General features: G+C 41.7%; 2 protein-coding genes across 4 annotated transcripts in view; both read right to left on the bottom strand.

The window, feature by feature from the left end:
* Positions 1-8,484, bottom strand: part of JADE3 (jade family PHD finger 3) — an 87,285-nt gene extending 78,801 nt beyond the window's left edge. For 2 of the 3 annotated variants that reach the window (XM_074965835.1, XM_074965852.1), the window contains exon 1: positions 8,409-8,432. The gene's annotated coding sequence lies outside the window, so the exon portion shown is untranslated. Of the gene's footprint in view, positions 1-8,408 lie in introns of all 3 variants that reach the window. The other variant, XM_074965842.1, reaches the window with a different exon arrangement.
* Positions 2,623-20,943, bottom strand: part of CHST7 (carbohydrate sulfotransferase 7) — a 225,560-nt gene continuing 207,239 nt past the window's right edge. Inside the window, exon 2 of the mRNA XM_074965908.1 lies at positions 2,623-2,632. The gene's annotated coding sequence lies outside the window, so the exon portion shown is untranslated. The remainder of the gene's footprint in view (positions 2,633-20,943) is intronic.

The raw sequence follows: 20,943 nt of genomic DNA, 5'->3' as shown, positions 1-20,943 counted from the left end.
AGTAAGCATGCTGAACACCCATATGTCAGAATTTTAGGATGACTTCAAAGAAATTCTCATCTTTCATTTCATTTTTGTTGCCCGAGTAGATGGAAAAAGGCCAACCAAAAATTGTAAAGAAAAAGTATCTTCAGCAAGTTGGACACAATATTCTGCCATTTTTTCCCCACATACAAGAATCAACAGCATTAAGCAAGAATGCATCTACTCCATGAATGTATGCTTGTAGCCATTATTAAATCACTCACGTTTTTCCAACCATTTAGTATTAATATCACTGTTGGTTTTTTCAGTTCTTCCTTCAATTTGATTCACTTTTACCATATTTAGATGTGAAACAGAGTTCAAATTTGTCTAATGCAGTACATGCAGGGCAAGGTGCTTCACTTGCCTCTTTACAATGCTCATTTCATGCTACACTAAAGGTGATTATGATGTTAGCATAAGTTAAGATTGCAACTTCATTTTCAAATTCAAGTCTCCGTCTTTTAAATGATAATCACCAGTTTGATCTTTGCCATTTATTTGAGAGAGAAACAGACTGCTGTTGAACAAAGCTGGATGTCGAAGAGCTGCTGGAATGTCCAAAACGGTGGCTTAAATTATGACAGCATAATAGCAATGCTGACCAAGCCATCAAAAGTCTCATTTGACGGTTCAAGCTCCAGTGTTCTGCTCTTCCTGTCCAACAGTGAAATTTTAATTCAGTGGCACATTTGCTCTCTAAGAATCCAGAAAAACTGATTTTCTGCATTTCTTGAGCATAGTCGGTTAAAAAAAAATTCTCTGACTGATTTCCCAGAGCCTGAAAGCCCTGGCAGCTGCTGAGTAAAACTGACAATTTCAAGCAAGTGGTCAGGGTCCAGGGAGCAGATTTGTTTTGGAAACTCCATGTTCCGGGGGGAAACTGTCCTCTCCCCCTCCCCCACCCCACCCAGATTTCCAGTTCACAGGGCTTAAAAATATTGGATTCATTTTGACTGGAACAAAACCAAAATTTCAAACCCACAATTTCCCACAATCCAGTAATCCTGCATTGTGACCAGCTCTGCTCTTGAGATGACCACAAATTTCACCTATCAATGTTTACATTTTGTTTTAGCATTATCATTTGTTTTCATTACTTCACTCCATTCAGTCATTTGAGGGAAAGGAGCCTCTCTGTGTTTCTCCCCTCCTTGGTGCTGCAGATATAGAAGATCTATGCGCAACTCTTTTCCCATCTTGGAGCCGCCTCCTCAATGAATAGGTCCTGTGCCTGCCTCTGTTGTTCCTTAGTGCTTTCCTAAGGAGCCACAAAATGAAACTTACATTCTGCTGAAGCGGAAAGCACATGCCCAGGAAAACTCTCTTTTGTGATCAGGCCCAAATCTGGATGGGATTTCTCCATACTAGGTCACCATAATGTGTGATTGATTCCAAGTGGACTTATTTGATATTAAGGTATGTAAATTAATGTTAGAATGATATTAAAAAGAAAAATAAGAAACAGGCTGTTAAAGGAGAATAAAAGTCACGTATGATCCCACCAAAGACTTGTAATGCTTTTCCTTACCAGGAGTATACACCTTTCTGGTTCATCACCACTCTTGTATGTGGTCATTTAAAATCTGGAAAGAACTGGTGTGAAACAATGGCGGGGAGTGGGGGGGGGGGGGAAAGAGAGGCACGAGAAAATATTGCCATTTATTTTGCAATATATGCTAGGTGGTTTGTACATCAAGTATTTGGGGTACTGGAACAATAAATTGCTTACAATTTACATTACCCCATTTACATTTGAAACCTGTCAAATCATTTAAAAGTTAACTTGTGAATATTTTCATGAATGAAAGCCCTAAATTCAGTTCATTATGATTCTGTGAGAGAGATCTATTCAGTCAATCCCCCTAATTTTTGAACAAAGCATTATTAGTCTGGAAGTTTGTAACAGAGATACTGTATTCATTATTTTCATGTTTTAAAAGTTTCCATCACTCAGTCAGGGAGATGAAACAATACCACATGACCAAACACTTACTACAAACAAGGAACTGAACATTTCATGAACAACCCATACATCTAAGATTTCTTCCTTGAAATTTGTTGAATACTTACAAATAGCTAACATATTCCAAAACATCCAAATTAGTTTGTGAACTTGCTAAACAAAGAAAGAGTTAATTATGAATTTAATACTCAGTTACTTATAACCAATGCTTCTGTTATAGTCTTTAGTTATATTTGTATATAGTTATACACCAATCCCTCTCTCTGAGACAGAAGAATAAAATACAAATTATGTATCAGGCGTTAACAGTTTTAGCAGCCAGGAGTGCATGTATAAGCCATATTTTGAGTCTCTCCTTGCCGTTAGGATTAAAGCATAAGGAGGCATTTGCAGTGTCATATGCAATGTTCAGTCTCCAGTTTGACAAACAAGCAGAACTCAGTAATACAGTGTTAAGAAGACAAACAGTGTACTTAAAGAATGAAAACAACTCTAAAGTTTTCAAACAAAGTTTAACAAGCTGTGACACACACACAGCAGTATCTAATCTGGGAGCAATTTGTAAAAAACTGCACTATCATTAAATTTATCACCCTACCTTCTGCAAATACTACAAACAGGCCAACTTGCTGCCAGTTCAAGCTTCACAGCCATGTGAATAGTCCAAGTTCTCCTCCATTGTCTATATTAAACAATAACTTGTAGGAAAGCTCTACAAAGGCTTAAGCATTCAGCACGTCTAAGATAATGCGTCCCAATGCCGTTCCAATACCAAAACTGTTAGTCTCCTGCTAACTGAAATGAAGATCTCTAATACTGAAAGCTCAACTTCCCAGAAGAGAGGGGAGATTGAAATTCAGTGAAATATGAAAAAGTGAACAGTTCCCCCCCCCCAAAAAAGAGGGGATTGGTTAGTAATTACAGACATACAGGGGTGAAAAAAATGCAATCCTGAGGTTCTTACTTCTATGGAGAGAAGTCAATACCTGGCTGTGACATTACACACTTAAGCCCTCCTGCAAGATGTTATCTTACAGTTAATCTCAAAAGACAATAAAATTCAGAACAACAACATATTGATTGGGGGGGGGGGGGGTGTTGTATGTCACATTTGCAGCTGTACCCAGGAGACAGCACAAAGAGCTAGGTTATTTTAGAATAACATTAAGTGATCAGTTGCATTCAGGTGGCTACATATTCTCGGACCAAGATTTTTAGAATAGGAGCCTAAAGTGGAGCTGTTAAATCTATATTTATGCAGCCAAATAAATGATCCAATTTTCAAGAGCGACAAGTACCCCACAGCTCCCGTTAACCTCAAGAAGCCTCATTCTTACCTCATGCATTCTCCACAGACCCATATTCTGTCAGTTCTGAGTGCAAAATGTTATACATCAGCTTTTGAAAAAAAGTAGTCATCTGTTAGCTTTCATTACATAAACAGAAACATCCCTGATGAGGGATGCTATTAACTTGGTAGTTTCCAAGTTTTAAACAGAGTGTGCTCAAAATTTTGTTTATAAGTCCAACTTCATTATGTTTCAAACACTAGAACAAAAACTATTTTAAACTTGAGACATCAAAGAGATACACCAAACATAAAATTGTAGAATGGAGTCATTTTTCTCTTTAAAAATTCCAAAAGTATTGAAATTATTCACCTATAACTGTCCAGAAACCTAAATCTTTACCACAAGAGTAAGTGGTAAGTTTGGCTATGATCACCATTTGCTTTGGTCAGCAGCAAAGTGACTAAAACCCCACTTTAAGATGCAATGCACATTTAGTTGTAGACTTGGTAAGGACATCTTCATAATTTAAGATAGATGCATAGTAAGAACTTACCAACCTGCCCTAACTGGCTCTTTAAAGTATCCTTTATAAACATATATGATATTTTAAACAAAGCTTCTTTGTTTTAAGTAGCAAACTAACATCTGATTATACACAGGCACACGCATGTAACAAACCAGCTTAATTCAGAGCCCCACAAAGTCACTTGTCTAGGCCCCAGGCAAATAACTTACCTTCAAACAAGAGTGTAGAAGAGATACACTGTTTGTTATTTTTGTTTGACCTGTACCAGTTTTCATCCAAAGATCACTAAATGTGTTCTACAGAAGGGAGTAAGAACTATTATCTATATCCTAGAGATATAAAGAAAAGCTGTACCCTTCAGCAAGTCATATACAATGAGTTAACTGTATAGGTGGGACTAGAATCCAAGCCTCCAGACTCTAGGCAGTACGATCCCGCGGGCATGAAGTTTTCAAAGGTTCTTTAGATATAGTTTAGATATCTTACCTACAGAAATACTATGAGTTTTAAACAGACATCTTATTTTAGATCTCATATTTATTATTCTTTTAAATCAAGAGAACACATTAAAATTAAAATTAGTTCTCGTAACCACATGGCTGCTATCATGCCAACAAGGGATTTAACTTATAGGAAAATGCAAATGTAAAACCAAAGCTAATGGTAGGGGCCTCAGGGGCAGTAATAGGATCTCAAACTACTTTTAACTCATTTTTTAAATTGACTCGATTTCAAGTTGACTGTATCCCTTTTATAATATAGGCACTAAGGATGGAACTTACAAGGGGGACTTAGGCATCAATGACATTCACAAAAAATGATTGCTCTGCTGCTTCCTAACCGTGTAGAAACCTAAAGTCCGCACCAGTAAAGCCCCTACAGTGCCTACATTTTGACAGCTGGCCATGTGCAAATCCAGCTCAGTCATGACACTGCCCACCAACTTGGTGCCTAAATCACATCCACCTATGCCCCAGTGGGATTCTCAAACAAGGCATTCCACACCTATTTTGCCTTGCGGCTGAATTCACGAGATAAGTTCTGAGCGCCCCTAAACCCATAAAACAGATGCAAGTAGTGGCAGTCGTGCCACCCCTTCATTCCCAGAAACCTTTAGCACAATGGTTAGAGTACCCACCAAGAACTTGAGAGACTAGGGTTCAATCCCCACTGTGCCTGATGCAGAGCTGGGTCTTGGATTTGGGTTATCTACCTCCCAGAATAGTGCCCTAACCACTGGACTATGGGGTATTTGGGGGCAGGTCTCAATCTCTCCCGTTGAAGCCACAACCATAAATATTTTAAAGAACTGCTAAGAGCAAAATGCACTCAACATTCTCCACAAGAGTAGAAGTTCAGCAATAAAGAACAGCAGCTTTTTCAAAACATAGTTTAGAGTAAGTTACAGGTAAACTGCTATTTTTTCAAATGGCAAGACTTAAGATAAAAAACATATAGCCTAGTAAAAATTTAAATTTTACCTTATTAAAACAACAAGGATGACAACCTCTGAGATGCCAAGAAATGAGACACAAACTTTCTGGTTTCTCTGTCAGAGTGAGTTCACAAGCAACCAGGTAGAAAGGGAAAGAGGGTTTAACCCCAATCCTGCCCAGAGGTCCCCTGAAGCCGACACTTATACTCACAAAAGATTCTACTGATTTCAATAGACCCTTGATCTGGCAATAAGTTTTGACACCACTACAGGTGTTCATGTGTCATCTCCTTTGCAAATCTTTGCTTCAGGTCCCTGCTATATTACTCGCTCACTCTAGAAAGAAAACAAGGAAAACAGCTGCTCACATTTCTCACAATCTTAAGGAAGCAGTTTTTGTAAAGGTGACCTAAAAAAAATAAAGGGGGAGAAGAAAGGTTATAGCTTTTTTGGTGATTTATAGTCCACACAAAAACGGAAAAAGATTTTCCCACCTCAGCAAAAGTTTGGTTCCCCCTGCTTTCCTTAAGCCTTAAAAATATAAGGCATGTCATGTCTAGTCTAACTGGAAGTCAGAAGTTCACACAAAAAGAGACCCAAATCATTTTATAGCACACCCTACTGTGAAATGATTTTTTTTTTTTGAAATCAACTCACTTGAAAACTCATTTTTCTACTAGAACAGCCTTTCAATATCACTTACTTTAAAAAAAAGTTTTGCGATTTCCAGTTTATAATTTTTAATGGTCTTCCGGGCAGTCCTAAGAGCATGCTCAGATCTTCCCGTTCTTATCTGTGCACATGCCCAGGCCCCCCAGCATTTTAGCTTAATCAGAGCTGAAACTGAAAATATCCTCATGTATTGTTCGGGAATAGTAGATGCAATTGAGCTCCCCCCAAAACAGGGTATCATAGGTGTGTCACCCACATGATGTAAGAAGTGCAACTGATCAACAAAACAGTGAATCTTGTCATACACAAACTGCTGTCAAATGAATGAAGAAAAACTAAAAAGAACAGCTCTCTAATCTCTGCCAGTTATAACAACATTAGGTGTTACTTATAGCAATAGTAGATACAAAATTTTCATATGGGAATGACATTTTCAACTGGATGGGTGTCTTTTCAATTACAGGACTGTCAACCAAAACAGTTGTCTCCCCTCTCCCACGTATATCAGTAAATGGAAAGCAGGATGAATGCAGATTTAAAAAACAAGCAAACAAAAACAAAAACAAAAACACACACCCTAGATCTTAAATTGTTTAGTCCAAAGTATCATTTGACTAAATTTAAAGCTCACAATCACCTAGAAAGATGCTTTCACCCTGAGTTCTGAATCATGTATAGTTAACTTTTGCACAACACCAAAAATGTTTGATTCACAGAATTTAAATAATAAGAAAATGGAAGATTAAATATCTCTAGCTGCACCACAATAATTTTAACCCTCTTCCATGGCTTGTCATACAATATAATTGATTTGTAAGCATTTATTATTTGTATTACAGTAACACCTACTCATTGTGTTGGGAGCTCTGCAAGTGTAAAATAAGGCAGGCATGTCTCAAGGAGCATGACAACATTAACTAAATACAATATGAAGGGTACTGAAAGGTGTTTTCTGGAACGGCAGCAATAGAAATTTCCAATTCCAGCGGTAATGTGACATTTATCAGAGGAGTAGCCGTGTTAGTCTGTATCCACAAAAACAATGGTGGTACCTTAAAGACTAACAGATTTATTTGGACATAAGCTTTCGTGGGTAAAAAACCCACTTCTTCAGATGCATGGAGTGAAAGTTACAGATGCAGGCAAAAAACGTGACATTTGGCACTCTGTTGGATTCTCCATTGTAGAGTAATGATACTACTTACCTGTGTCGCACTATGCTATGATTAGTGTGCTTTTAACACTGTTTACATGTAAAGATAATGCAGGGATGTATTATTTTAGCTATTAAACTACTATCTAATAAGAACTTGTTAAGCTAAAAGATCAGATTTTTCATGAATCTGAAATACTTGATTTACCTGCACTCAAGTGAGAAATACTGCCAACAAATACTATGAAGCCATTAAGACAACTCTTCCACATAAGCTACATACTTTTCAGTCTGACTTCATTCCTCGGGGCAGAATATGTCCTCATTTATTCCAAAGGCAATACTTATTTTGCATACTAGGCTAACCTCCCACCACACCCAAATGCACTCTTTCATGATTAAGCAGACTCGTGCAGAAACTAACAAGTCTTCACATCTATCTGCAGTGAACAAAGAACATTTCAGCATGGACTTCTCTTATTAGGCATATGCGCAGAGCATAGCGGAACAAGGCCCTGATCAGGTCTTTTGGCATTACCACAGTATTTATAGTTTAAGTGCCAAGAGAGCATAATAAAAAAAAATAAATAAGTGCATACTGACCCGGTGAGCCCATCCCCAAGTCACCTTTGCTTTCAGCTTGATTAGCACAAGGGGCTCATCTACACAAATTACATTTTCTTGCGGGGAGGGAGGGTAGGTATTTATTTCTTACACCCACTAATCAATTTAAGCTACATCAAAATAAGCCACTCTAACCGAAATAACTGCGTCCCCACAGGGTTTTGCACGGGTTTAACCAAAATCAGTTTTAAAACATCACAATGCTACTTAAACTGGTGCAACTTTCTTGAACTGACAAGGCCTAAAGTAGCAGCACCCCTGCCTGGGAAAGCCTTAATTCCGCACACAATGCGGGAGCCGAGAGAGAGAGAGAGAGAGAGAAGCAGGGAGAGATCAAAAGGACGCTCGCAGCTCGTGCACTTGTTACTGCCCCTTTGTCGACACACGTGGGGGCCGAAAGGGAGAGAAAAGATCTGCGAGGAGCTGCCGAGCGAGGCACCCCCAGCCCCGGGCTCACCCCACAGTATCCAGCTCCCACCGACCGACCCACCCCGATGCTGCGTCTCCGCCGCCACCAGGCGCGGCTGCTTTCGCCCCGGTCGCTGGCGCCCCAAGTGCTGCCGGAGGTCCCGGGCCGGGGCCGGTGCCCCCGAGCCGCCTGGGGAGACGAGCCCCGCTGCTGCCCCGGGCCCCGCCGGGAGAGGGAGCCGCGCGGCCTTGGCGCCAAACGCCCCGCGCCGCCTCCACGAGGCTCCCGCCCGCAGGGCCCCGCTCACCTTCTGGCCGCGCCCGCGTCCCCCGGCGTGTGCGGCCGCAGCGGCTCCGGGGCGCTCAGGGCCGCTCTCCGCCGCTCATCGCCCTCCCCGGCCGGGGCGTCTCCGCTGCCGCCGCCGCCCTCCCCGGTCCCCGGCCGTGCGCCCGCGCCTAGGCCCCGGCCGCCCCGCTCATGCCGGCCCCGCGGCTCGCTGCTGGCGCTGGCTCTGGCAGGCGGCGGCGGGGGAGGCCGCACACAGGAGCCCTATTGTACCAGGGCCGCCGCGGCGCCAGGCCCCGCCCCTTCCCGGCCCGGCCGGCGCGTCCCGCCGCCGCCGCCGCTGCCGCTGCGCAGAGCGGCCTCCCCCGCCTCCCTTCCCGGCGCGCCCGGGCCCCCTCGCCGCCCCTTGGCCCCGCCGCGCTCCGGCCCGTGGCGGGGGGAATCGGGTCCTAAAAGCCACCCGGGGGACGGGGGGCGCCCCCTCGGCGCCTCCCCCCCTCGGCTGCTGGGCTGTGCCACAAGGGCGGAGGCTGCTCGGCTCCATCCCCCGCCCCAGCCCCAGCCCCAGCCCCAGCGAGAGCGCACAAGGGCCGCCCTTGAGCAAGGGAGCAGGTGGCCGAAGGGGAAGCCGCAGCGGCGGCGGGGGCTGGCTCAGGCCCGGCGGACACACACCGCCCAGCCCGGCGAGAGGCGCGAGTCGAGCTGGGGCCTGCCAGCCTCGGGCCTGCAGAAAGCCGCTGCTGGGCTGCTTTTAACCGTCCTTGGGCACCTGGGCCCTGCTCCGGCACCCACTGAAGCGCATAACATCCCCCTGAACTTCATGGGGTTACTCTCATGTGGAAGCGTTTGTGGGAGCGTAGCTTTGCCACGTCAGAAAGTGGTTTGTTTTTAACTAGTGCCATCTCAGAGCACTTTAATTCTCAGTACTTGGCATGTATGAATGATATTTGCCATCTTTACCAAGTGGTGGCATGCCACTATGGCTGCCACTGCCCTGTCTGAAAGAAGCATGCCTCAATAGACCTTTGTGCAAAATACAGAATGCCCTCATTGACACCCAAAACCTGAACAAAACAGAAAACAAACCCAATTCAAAGAAAACTAACCAAAACAAATGAGAATTACATCATGCCCTGAACTTTGGCAGACCATCAAACCACCACACTGGCACATTTTATCTTAAAAAAAAAAAAGAGGGGGGGATCTCAATCTGATTTCACCTACCTCAATGGATGTAAGGTAAGGGGTGCTTTTCATAAGTGGGCCCCTGAAACTTCAGAACTTTAAGAATAAGAGTCAGCACTCTGAATTGCACCAAGAAATTAATAGGAAACAAGTTCAGAGAGTTGGTCTGATTTTAAGTGCACATTATTAGTTACATTTCCATGTGATAAATTCCAGCTTAGAATAAGACACAATATCTGTCTCAAAGAATTTACACTTTCTTACAAGGTGCTGATCTTGCAGATAGATATGGGAATAACTTTATGCAAATGGACAAATGGGGCTACTTGTACGGTTACTGATAAAAGTGCAAGATTAGGGCCTAAATTTACAATCTCCAGCCCACTATACTTTCAAAATAGACAGCTGCATGCTGCACCTGTATCAAAGTATAGATTGGTCTTTTAAGTGACAAAAAAGCAATGGATAGCCACATGTAAAGCCTGGCCAGTGACCAGCTTTAGGTTTTACCTATTTTGACCTACTTCAAATTAAAAGCCCTCATCCATTGCTCTGAGAAACATTACAGTAAAATATGCAATTGAAACAAAGGATGGTAAAAATTGCTATGGGTCACCACTGTTAACTGAGAATCAAAGAGCAGTGATGGCTCCAGTAGGACATCAGATAGCAAATGTTTTGGGCAAAAGATCAACAAAATACCTTCAATAATAAGTGCAGAGTCCACCCCGGATAATTCCTTATGCCAAGTATCAGTTATGTCATAGGTGTGTTTTATTTGCCTCCAAACCTATCTATCTTAGGTACTTATGTAGCTTCCATCACCCATACTGTGTGAGTACTTCACAGTCCCTAATGGATATATCCTCACACCATCCTGTGAGGTAGGGATGGGAGGCTAAGTTCACGCAAGGTCATGCAGGAAGTCTGTAGCAGAGCAGGGAACTGAATCTCAGTCTCCCATGTGCTAGGCTAGAACACTAAATGCTAGCAGTGGTTCTCAAACTTTAGCAAGCCCAGGACCCCCATTTTGATTTAAAATTTTTTACGGACCCCCAAGTAACCCCAGTCAGCCCCAGGCCCTGCCCCCACTCCACCCCTTGCCCCAAGGCTCCCCGCCACCTCTTCCTGGCCCCGCTCCACCCTTGCCCCTCCTCTTCCCTGCCTCTTTCCATCCTCTCCCCCAAGCATGCCCCATCCCTGCTCCTTCCCCTCCCTCCCAGCGCCTCCGGCACACCACTGAACAGCCATTCCGCAGCATGCAGCAGGCACTGGGAGGTGAGAGAGGAGTTGATCAGCACGGCCAGTCGCCCTGGACATGATTCCATGCCCTCTCACTCCCAGCACCTCATGCACGCTGCTGCACAGCTGTTCCTCAGCATGCAGGAGATACTGGGAGGGAGGGGGAGGAGTTGATCAGCGGGGCCCACGGACCCCAGTTTGAGAAATGCTGTGCTAGACCATCTTTTCTCTCGGCTAGCCACTAGGAAGATAGTGAAGCTGTATAATATAGGTAGAATGAGAAGGGGATGAAGAGCATGACTGCACCCCAGAAAGTCTCACAATCTTCCACAAGGACTTTATGTACACATGAACAAGAGGGATGGCAAAACAGAACCTTTAGTTAACTTTTGTATAGCAAAGGATATATTTTTAATAAAAGATTTGATTAGACAGAAACCACATTAAAATGGTGATGATAACTATGTGGTCATTTTTTTCATGTATCAATGATCACCTCATTCTGTATTCTGTCCATTATTGTATGTTTCCCAGAACAAATGCTAGCATGTCATACCTCTTTAGACACCAACAACTTTGAATAAAATGCCAAGAACATTTTTCCTTCTGTCCCATCACTTGCAGAATTTCCTACAGCAAATTACAATGGCCTGGGGATCAGGATGGGCAATATTTATTGCTAGACTAGTGACAAGTTTAGGGTTCAAGATCTAGAGGCTTAACGGATCGAATTAGCTTTAGGGGACAATATGAGGGATTTTAGCCCCAGTTGTTCCTCAGGTATTAGACCTTAAAAATCACATTATGTCAGTTAAATATGGACATGCTAATTCCGATAATTTTTCAGGCCCATATAATTGGATTTATAGTATTTAGAGAGCCAGTCATAGGTGCTGGAACTGGGGGTGCTGCCGCATCTCCTGGCTTGAAGTGGTTTCCATTATATACAGGGTTTACAGTGTGGTTCAATGGCTCTCAGCACCCCCACTATACAAATTGTTTCACCACCCCTGGAGCCAGTCTTTATAGAGGATGAATGTGACAAATAATACTAATTCACATTTTAAAAACAAACATTTCTATGATAAATTTTCAGTGAACTTTGTTGTATATACAGCATAGCAGGCTGAGGCCACAGGAGACAATTGACATGGGAAATATGAGGACACAAAGTCAATGGGACTACACAGTTCAATAACTGCTTTCCAGTGTGAGCCAGGATTTCATAATCTGGTCCTATATATACAATCTATACTATGGAAGAAAGAATTACAATAACATTCTCAGTCTGTTCCTAGGAAATGCAACAAGATAAACAAATGTAAAGCAAAAAGAAAAGGAGTACTTGTGGCACCTTAGAGACTAACCAATTTATTTGAGCATAAGCTTTCGTGAGCTGTAGCTCACTTCATCGGATGCATACTGTGGAAACTGTCTTCTGCAGTTTCCACAGTATGCATCCGATGAAGTGAGCTGTAGCTCACGAAAGCTTATGCTCAAATAAATTGGTTAGTCTCTAAGGTGCCACAAGTACTCCTTTTTTTTTTGCGAATACAGACTAACACGGCTGTTACTCTGAAATGTAAAGCAGATATTGTGTTGTTCTTTTCAGAGATGTCAAAGCAGTTTCCAAGTTTTAGGCTGAAAGGATGAACTACAGATGCTCCAAACATCTAGAGAACATGAGGAATTTGCAGGCCCAGATGTTAACATGCCAATAAAATATAGCACAAACACTGAAAATCATCCCTAGGGAAGAACACTCTGGAAACTGAAAACAGAAAAGAGATGGGCAGGATAAAATGTATATAGGTATACCATACTAGGGCTGAAATGAGTAATTATTCAGCTGTATAGATTAGGCTCCACACAGTATATTAAACCAATAACAAGGTAACATTAAAATAATATTTAACATCTGAGAAATAAGGTCATTCAGAGTTTAGCATGAATGGAACTGGGGAAAGGATGTATAATCTGGACGCCTGAAAGTATTTCAGTGAACAATTTTGGGAAGCAGGGGGACATTTTCTACCAACTCTACAGTCTGTGTGCAAAGGTGTCACAGGTGATCAGGCACCTGTGAGGTACAAATGTCACAGGATCAGTCACCTGAACTGAGAACAGAAATTCACAAATATTATGTCAAAGCTCAACATACCCCTTTACTTCAAGAGCATTAATTCCAATTCTGAACACTGCCAAAATTCTTCATTCACTGGTAAGAGTTTATGCAGTTCGTGGAACCTTAACACAAACTCAGTAATTATTAGTGCATGATTTTCTGGCATACTGGGAGGACACATCAAGTACGGTCCTGCAGGGATGCCTCCAGATTTTGGCACTATTCAGTATTTTCATTAATGACTTGGACAATGCAGAGGAGAGTGTGCTTATAACATTTGCTGATGTCATCAAGCTGGGAATGGTTGCAAGCACTTTTGGAGGACAGGATTAGAATTCAAAGTGATCTTAATAAATTGGAGAAATGGTGTAAAATCAACAAGATGCAATTCAATAAAGACAAGTACAAAGTACTACACTTAGGGAAAAATCAAATGCACAGCTAAAAATGTGGAATAACTGACTGGGCAGTAGGATTGCAGAAAATAATCTGGGGGTTATAGTGAATCACAAATGGAATATGAGTCAACCGTATGATGCTATTGCAAAAAAGGGAAGTGTCATTTTGAGGTATATTAACAGAAGTGTCATATGTAAAAAACGGGAGGTAACTGTTATGCTCTATGTGGCACTGGTGAAGCCTCAGATGGAGTACTATATCCAGCTTTGGGCACCACACTGAAAGATGTGGACAAATTAGAGATGAGCAACAAAAAGAATTTTAAAAAATCTGACCTTTGAGGAAAGGTTAAAAAAAACTTGCAAAAAGACAACTGAGGAGAGCCTTCAAATACATAAAATATGTTATAAAGAAGATGATGATCGATTGTTCTCCACATCCACCAAGGAAGAAGAGGACACCAAGGACAAGAAGTAATTGTCTTAGTTTGTGGCAAGGGAGATTTAGGTTAGATATTAGGAAAAATCTTTAAGGATCCTTAAGCACTGACACAGGTTACTTAGGGAGGCTGTGAACTCCCCATCACTGTAGAACAGGTTAGACAAACACCTGACAGGGATGTCTAAGTATACTTATTCCTGCCTCAGTGCAGGGGAATGGACGAGATGACCTCTTGAGGTCCCTTCCAGGCCTATATTTCTATGAAATACAGACCTCAAGCCCAGTCTTAAACACCCCTTGCACAGAATTCCCACTTATTTCAATGGTACTTGTGTATATTGCTTTGCATCAAATTTGACACTCCTTCTGGAAGAAGTTAAATATCTCTCAGTCTTTTATCAAATTGTCTCTTGACTTCTACATCATTATGGTAGTAGAAATCAGATGAGATACTTTTTACAATTTCTTAGCAATAAAACTCTTCGGTCAGCACACAGCAAGTCCCCACTCCGGAATTTACTACCTTTGGTGGACTATCAGAACTTGTGCTCATAGAGCTCCAGGATACAATGCAAAGTCTGATTAGCACTTTTTTTGTTTATCTTTTTGTTAATCCCCCAAGATGAATGTTTAGTCATATTGGACACAGACAAAATGTGTAATTTAAGGTGTGCACTGGGTTTCCTGTTGCTGCTGACCTCCTAAATTTCACAGTAATTCTTGTAGACTTGGAAAGCCTGCTCAATAATTAGGAGCAAGAATGGCACAGTAGTTTAGGGATAAAGGGAAAAGTTAGTGGGGAAAACTGCCTGGTAGCAAAGTATCATTGGAGCGTAAGAACTTTTAAAATATGCATCTGAAACATGCACACTCTATGAAATATGCATCCGTGGCATTCTGGTGTTTCTTAAAAAATTCACACCAATCTCACCTGCAAGCTTTATAAAATCCCTTCAACAACCCATACTAAAAGTTGGACCTTCCCCAGTTTAAAGACTTAAGGGTGTGACTACCATTACAGTGAAGATGCATGCATGAAAAAGAAAGCTACATTAATGAAACCTAAGTACTTACAAACATGGAAACATTTAAGACAAGTAAAATACATATCCAAATATTCAGAGCTAATAGTCTTAAATATCTCAAAGAATAATTTTGTTCCTGTTTATTAGCAAGGACTACTAAAACATTATTTGCATTATAAGTAGTGAAGCATGAGGATGCCGTTCAGCATGGGCAGTGGGTATCGTAGGCACGGGAAGGCTCTGCCTTCCCAAACAGCCTGACATCCCCCCGCCCATATTCCACCCTCAGACTCCATCCTGCCTTTGTGCCACAGGCTGGGGCAGGCAGGCTGGGGGCCGGGGTGCACCCCCGGGGCCGTGCTATGCCAACCATCCTCCTAGCACTGGGACTGCGCTGCCTGCCCAGTGCTGGGACTGGGGGTGCTCCAGCAGAGCCACCACTGGTGGTAAGAAGGAACTGAGGAGGGGCTGGGTCGGCAGGGGCATATATTCAGCGCCATTAAGATGCCACTCCAGGGGGCTCCACAGCCAACCCGACGGGAGCTGCTCAGGGAAAACTTTCCAACCACTGTGCACGTGGCGCGCACACACCCTAATTGGAATCAATATGAGCAATCACTCAAAGAAGAATATTGAATATTTGCAAATTGAGCCATAATCTCTTCTCTGGTTGGCAGTTTGAAATGTTCTCTTTGTATGGCCTTGTTGAGGTCTCTGGGATCTAAGCATATGCCTAGCTGGCTATTACTTTTCTCCATAATGACTAGGGAGCTCATCCATTCTATTGGCTCCTCAATTTTTTGTGCTACTTGCATTGCTTCCATCCTTGCAAGCTCAGCCTTGAGTTTACCACAGAGTGCAAATGGCACCTTTCTACATAGATGGATAACTGGAAGGACCTGTATGTTTATCCGGATTGTATGTTCACCCTGCGAGCAACCCAACCCTTCCCTTGAAACAGGTCAGGATATTCCCAAAAGAATGCCTCATAGGCATGTTCAATATGATCTTGTAGTGAGAGCACCCATTTTACCAGATTGAGTTTCTCACATGCAGCCAGGCCTAAAATTGGGGTGTCACTTCCTTTGGCACTACAATGAAAGGTAGCCTGTATATTGTGTTTTTATGGTTGATGCTAGCAACACACCTGCCCTTCACTGGTATATTTGTTCCAGAATAACCAGTTACTTTTATTTTTGTTGCTCCCAGTTTGGGTCTTATTTATAGTCTCTAAATCTTGTTCAGACAGAATATTAAGCCGAGCTCCTATGCCTAGTTTCAGAGGAATAATTGTTCCATTCACTGTCATAGGCAGTATCCAGTCCTTCTCATCAGGCTAAATCCCAGTACATCTATGAAAAACTTCTCAACCAGATGGTCTTTAACTGAATACACTTGACTTCTCTGCACTTGGGATCCGCAGCATTTTGCAAAATGATTATTTTCCCCATATTTTTGACAGAGTTTCCCTCAAGGCAACATACTATTTGGGGCCATGCTGTGATCCACACCTTCCACATGACCATCTGTGCCCAATTGTTCCCCTAGCAGTGGTTTTCATAGCAAGTGGTTCCACTCTTTGATTTGACCTATTCTGGCTATATTCTTTTGTACTTAGTACATGGATAACCCCTTCTGGTGAATTCAGTTCTTTGGCTTGGGCTTTCACAATTTTTGCTGCCTTACATATTTGGAGAACTTTTTCTAAAGTGAAGTGTTCATGGAGCAGTCTCTCTCTCAGCACATCATCTTTAACACCCCAAATGATTCTGTCTCTGACCAGAGACTCTGTCAGCCCACCAAAGTCACAGGTTTTACTGAGTGTCCTTAATTCTGTGACATATTGCTCTATGGTGTCATCAGTTTTTTGGAAGTATGTAAAAATGTATCTTATGTTTTATTCCTTTTTGGCATGCAATGTTCCTCAAATTTAGTCAGTATTTTACTTAACTTCATGCTTTCACCTTCTTCAAACTTAAAGTTGTTATAAATATCCTATGCTTCCTCCCAAACAACATGAAAAAAGATAGATGATTTCACGCTACCATTTTTCTCCTTTGCCCCTATGGCTGCTAAATACAATTCAAATCTGTCTGAATTTTTTCCAGTTCTCTGCAACATTGCCTGACAATTGCAGACTGGATGGATGTTGCAACACATCTATATTTGGCTTTTCCTCCCTTTTTAAGCTAGTCAAGCTACTATATTGCTTGCCAAATACATGTGGAAGCCTCTGTGCCTTGCGCTCCACGTGCTTCTCTGGTGCCTCTGTTTGTTGCAGTTGCAAACACTGGAGTTCAAAATGACTGGAGTTTCCTTCTCATTCAGCATTTCTGACGCCATGTAACAATCTTGGGGTTCATTAAATAACAAGCCAGTGAACGAGAAAGGAATAAAACTTTAATAAAACAAACTGGAGACTGCACACAGCCATGTGGTGTTGCCAGTCCCTATCTCCAGCGCTCATCTCCAAATTCCTGTGTTCATAATACTGTCCCTTATGAGGGAGCATCTCTAAATTACAATCTTCTACAAATCTCTCTCTGCATGTATGTTTACACATAAGGAGAGTTTGGATGCTGCTTTTCAAGAGCTACACCTAGCCTTGAAGTCTCATTTATTAAACTAACATGACATTTGTTTACTAAAAGAACTAGCTCTTAACAGTTTGTACTATTACAGTTAACTGATAGTTTGAGATTAATAAAATACTTACACCAGGAAAATAATTTGTTTCTTACACATGTCCAAAGATCAATACAATTTATTAAGGCATTGTGTTTTTGCAGTTAGTTTGGTTTTTTTTTTTTTTTTTTAAGTAGGAACAAGCTTGATTTTGCAGGGCCTGCACATGTAACCCCAGCACCTGGTCTTTGTTTAATTGACTAGGAAACAAACAGTAAATAGCTCCTATTTGCACATTAGTCATGCCATAATGTTTCTGAAAATAATCTAATGGAATAGTCATTCAACTACTGAGAGGCAGAACATTTCTGTGAAAGTTTTGCATGGCTCCAACGCTTTGAGAAGGGAGAAATTATATTACATGACTAGTGCAATAATCCTTCCAAAATACACTCCCATCAGCTTTAGCAATAATAGAAATCAAGTATAAAGAAGGCCAGCTCAATTGTTAATTATTACTGATATAATCTAGATAGCCTTGCAGAAAGCTTATCTGAATTTCTAAAGCTATGTTCCTTTTGTTTTACTTTTAGCCCACCCATGGGTAGATTTCTGCATTTTTGTAAAGGTGCATGATTGTTTCACTGACTTTTCTTATCTAAGATTTTTATACCCTTGCTAACATTATCATATTTCTGTGTCCCCCAGGGGGCTGTACTGGGACCAGTACTGTTCAACATATTCATAAATGATCTGGAAAAAGGGGTAAACAATGAGCTGGCAAAATTGGCAGATTATACAAAACTACTCAAGATAGTTAAGTCACAGACTGTGAAGAATTACAAAGGCATCTCACAACACTGGATGGCTGGGCAGCAAAATGGCAGATTAAATTGAATGTTGATAAATGCATAGTAATGCACATTGGAAAACAATTCCAACTATACATATAAAATGATGGGGTCTAAATTAGCTGTTATCACTCAAAAAACAGATCTTGGAGTCACTGTGGATAGTTCTCTGAAAACATCTGCTCAATGTGCAGCAGCAGTCAAAAAAGCTAACAGAATGGTAGGAATCAGGAAAGGGATAGATGAGAGAGAAAATATCATATTGTGTCTATATAAATCCAGGGTATGCCCACATCTTGAATATTGCATGCAGATCTGGTCACCCCATCTCAAAAAAAGATATACTGGAACTGAAAGAGGTACGTGTGACGAAGTGGGAATGTTCTTAATGTTTCCTCTAAATCCTGTAGGAGTGCCTCAGTTTCCCCTATGCATTTCTTAAGTCTCTAGGTGGTGGGATAAGGGGGTGTAATTGTTGCCAAGGGCCAGGGTACATAAATGGCTGACACTGGCTCCTGGCACCTGCTGGCCTGGGCCCTTCCCCCCCCGCAAGGTGATAGCTAAAGGGTTGGAGAACAAAGAAATCAAGTGACCTCCTGGCCCGGAAAAGGGACAAAGCCCAGAGGAGGAAGGGCTGGAGGGTGAGGCAGTTTGGGCTGGCTGGGGATGAGGAGTGAAGTGCTGATGTGGTTGTCTGGCTCGCTGTCCCCCAAAATGGACCTGGCTGTGGGGTCCTGTTCTCTGTACCTACAAGCTCTGTTTTAGACAGTGTTCCTGTCATCTAATAAACCTCTGTTTTACTGGCTGGCTCAGTCTCATGTCTGACTGAAGCTGTGGTGCAGGACCCTCTGGCTTCCCCAGGACCACCTGGGCAGACTTGCTGTGGGAAGTGCACAGAGGGGCAGAGGATGCTAAATGCTCAGAAGTCAGACCCAGGAGGGCAGAAGCTGTGTGAGCTTTTTGCCCTGAAGACAGTCTGCTCACAGAGAGGAGACTTCACCAGAGTCCTGACTGGCTCTGTAGGGAGCAGTTCCAGAGCATTGCCCGGAGACTGACAGTACAGAAAAGGGAAGGAAAAAAAAATGATTAAGAGTATGGAACAGTTTCTGTATGGAGGCGAGATTAATAAGATTGGGACTTCTGAGCTTGGAAAAGAGACAACTAAGGGAGGGAATATAATAGAGGTCTATAAAATCATGACTGGTATGGAGAAAGTAAATAAGGAAGTGTTATTTACTCCTTCTCATAACACAAGAACTAGGGGTCACCAAATGAAATAGGCTGCAGGTTTAAAAAAACAAAAGGAAGTATTTCTTCACACAACACAGTGTCAACCTGTGGAACTCTTTGCCAGAGGATGTTGTGAAGGCCAAGACTATAAAAGGGTTAAAAAAACCACCAAAAAACCCACACACACACCTCTATACACTCATGGAAGATAGCCATTGATGGACCTATTAGCCAGGATGGGCAGGGATGCAAAACCTGAAGTGTTCCGAGCCTCTGTTTGCCAGAAGTTGAGAATGGGGCAATGGGGGATGGATCACTTGATAATTGCCTGTTCTATTCATTCTCTCTGAAGCACCTGGCATTGGCCACTATTGGAAGATAGGATACTGGGCTAGATGAACCATTGGTCTGACCCAGTATGGCCATTCTCATGTTCTTTCTCCAGCCTAGCTACTGTTCCTCAGTAGCAACTCATTTCTATATTTACTACATAAATGGTTGTATAAACAAAAAATTCATCTTTTGAGATGAGCTGACAAAAACTCAGTGCTTTCTCCACTAAGTAGAAAGTAATTTGACAGTTTAAAAATTCTTCCCTTTAACTACTATATCAGTTAACATTTTTGAAATACAGTTTTAGCTATACCACTGTAGAAAGTATTTTAAATTCTTATGAAATGAAAATATGAACTGTTTGTTTTGCACAATGTTTATTATAAGTCACATTTCACAACTACTAGACAAATTACATACAAAAAACTACCCAACATATACAAAAGCTGCATGAAGCACATTCTGTTACACTATACATATAATAACTGAGGTGAGCTTACTTCATTAGGAATAGAAGTGTTCCTAATATTTGTTAGCAGTAAAGTTTATTAAATAAAGTTCAAAGATTCAGAAATATGCTGTTATCAAGCAGTTATTTAAATATTACAAAAGAAAAAAGTGTGCTATCAAAAAACCCTTTAATTGCATTTGACAGTTTAGTTAGTTACCCACCACACGTAAAAACACAGCATTTTCCTTAAGGTGTGGGAAATTTCCCCCAATATTTCAAACCTAAATTTGTTTGTCATATGAAAGTTAATGCAGAAATAGTTACTCATTCCTGTAGAGACAATTAAAAACAGAACTTCAGTCTGATTAACAAGCAGAAAGTGTTAACGGTCAGAGGGAAAAAAAGAACTAAATCCTCATTTACATATAGCACATGGTTTAATTTACTGATCACAAAGGGTTTAAGAATAGGATGACCAATTATATTTAGACTGTTTATTACATGAAAACAGCTTTGCAATATATAGCATGCAGGATTCTAAAGTGAGTGTCAGGACAGAAACAGATCTGTTGCATGTTCAGTTCATGTCCACTCAGTTTACTGAAACAAATTTTACCCTCCGCCCAAATTTCATCATGGCAGATGCATTA

Source organism: Natator depressus, chromosome 1 (assembly GCF_965152275.1).
Source record: "Natator depressus isolate rNatDep1 chromosome 1, rNatDep2.hap1, whole genome shotgun sequence".
Classification (NCBI taxonomy): Eukaryota; Metazoa; Chordata; order Testudines; family Cheloniidae; genus Natator; species Natator depressus.
This window is presented reverse-complemented; position numbering and strand designations above follow the sequence as displayed.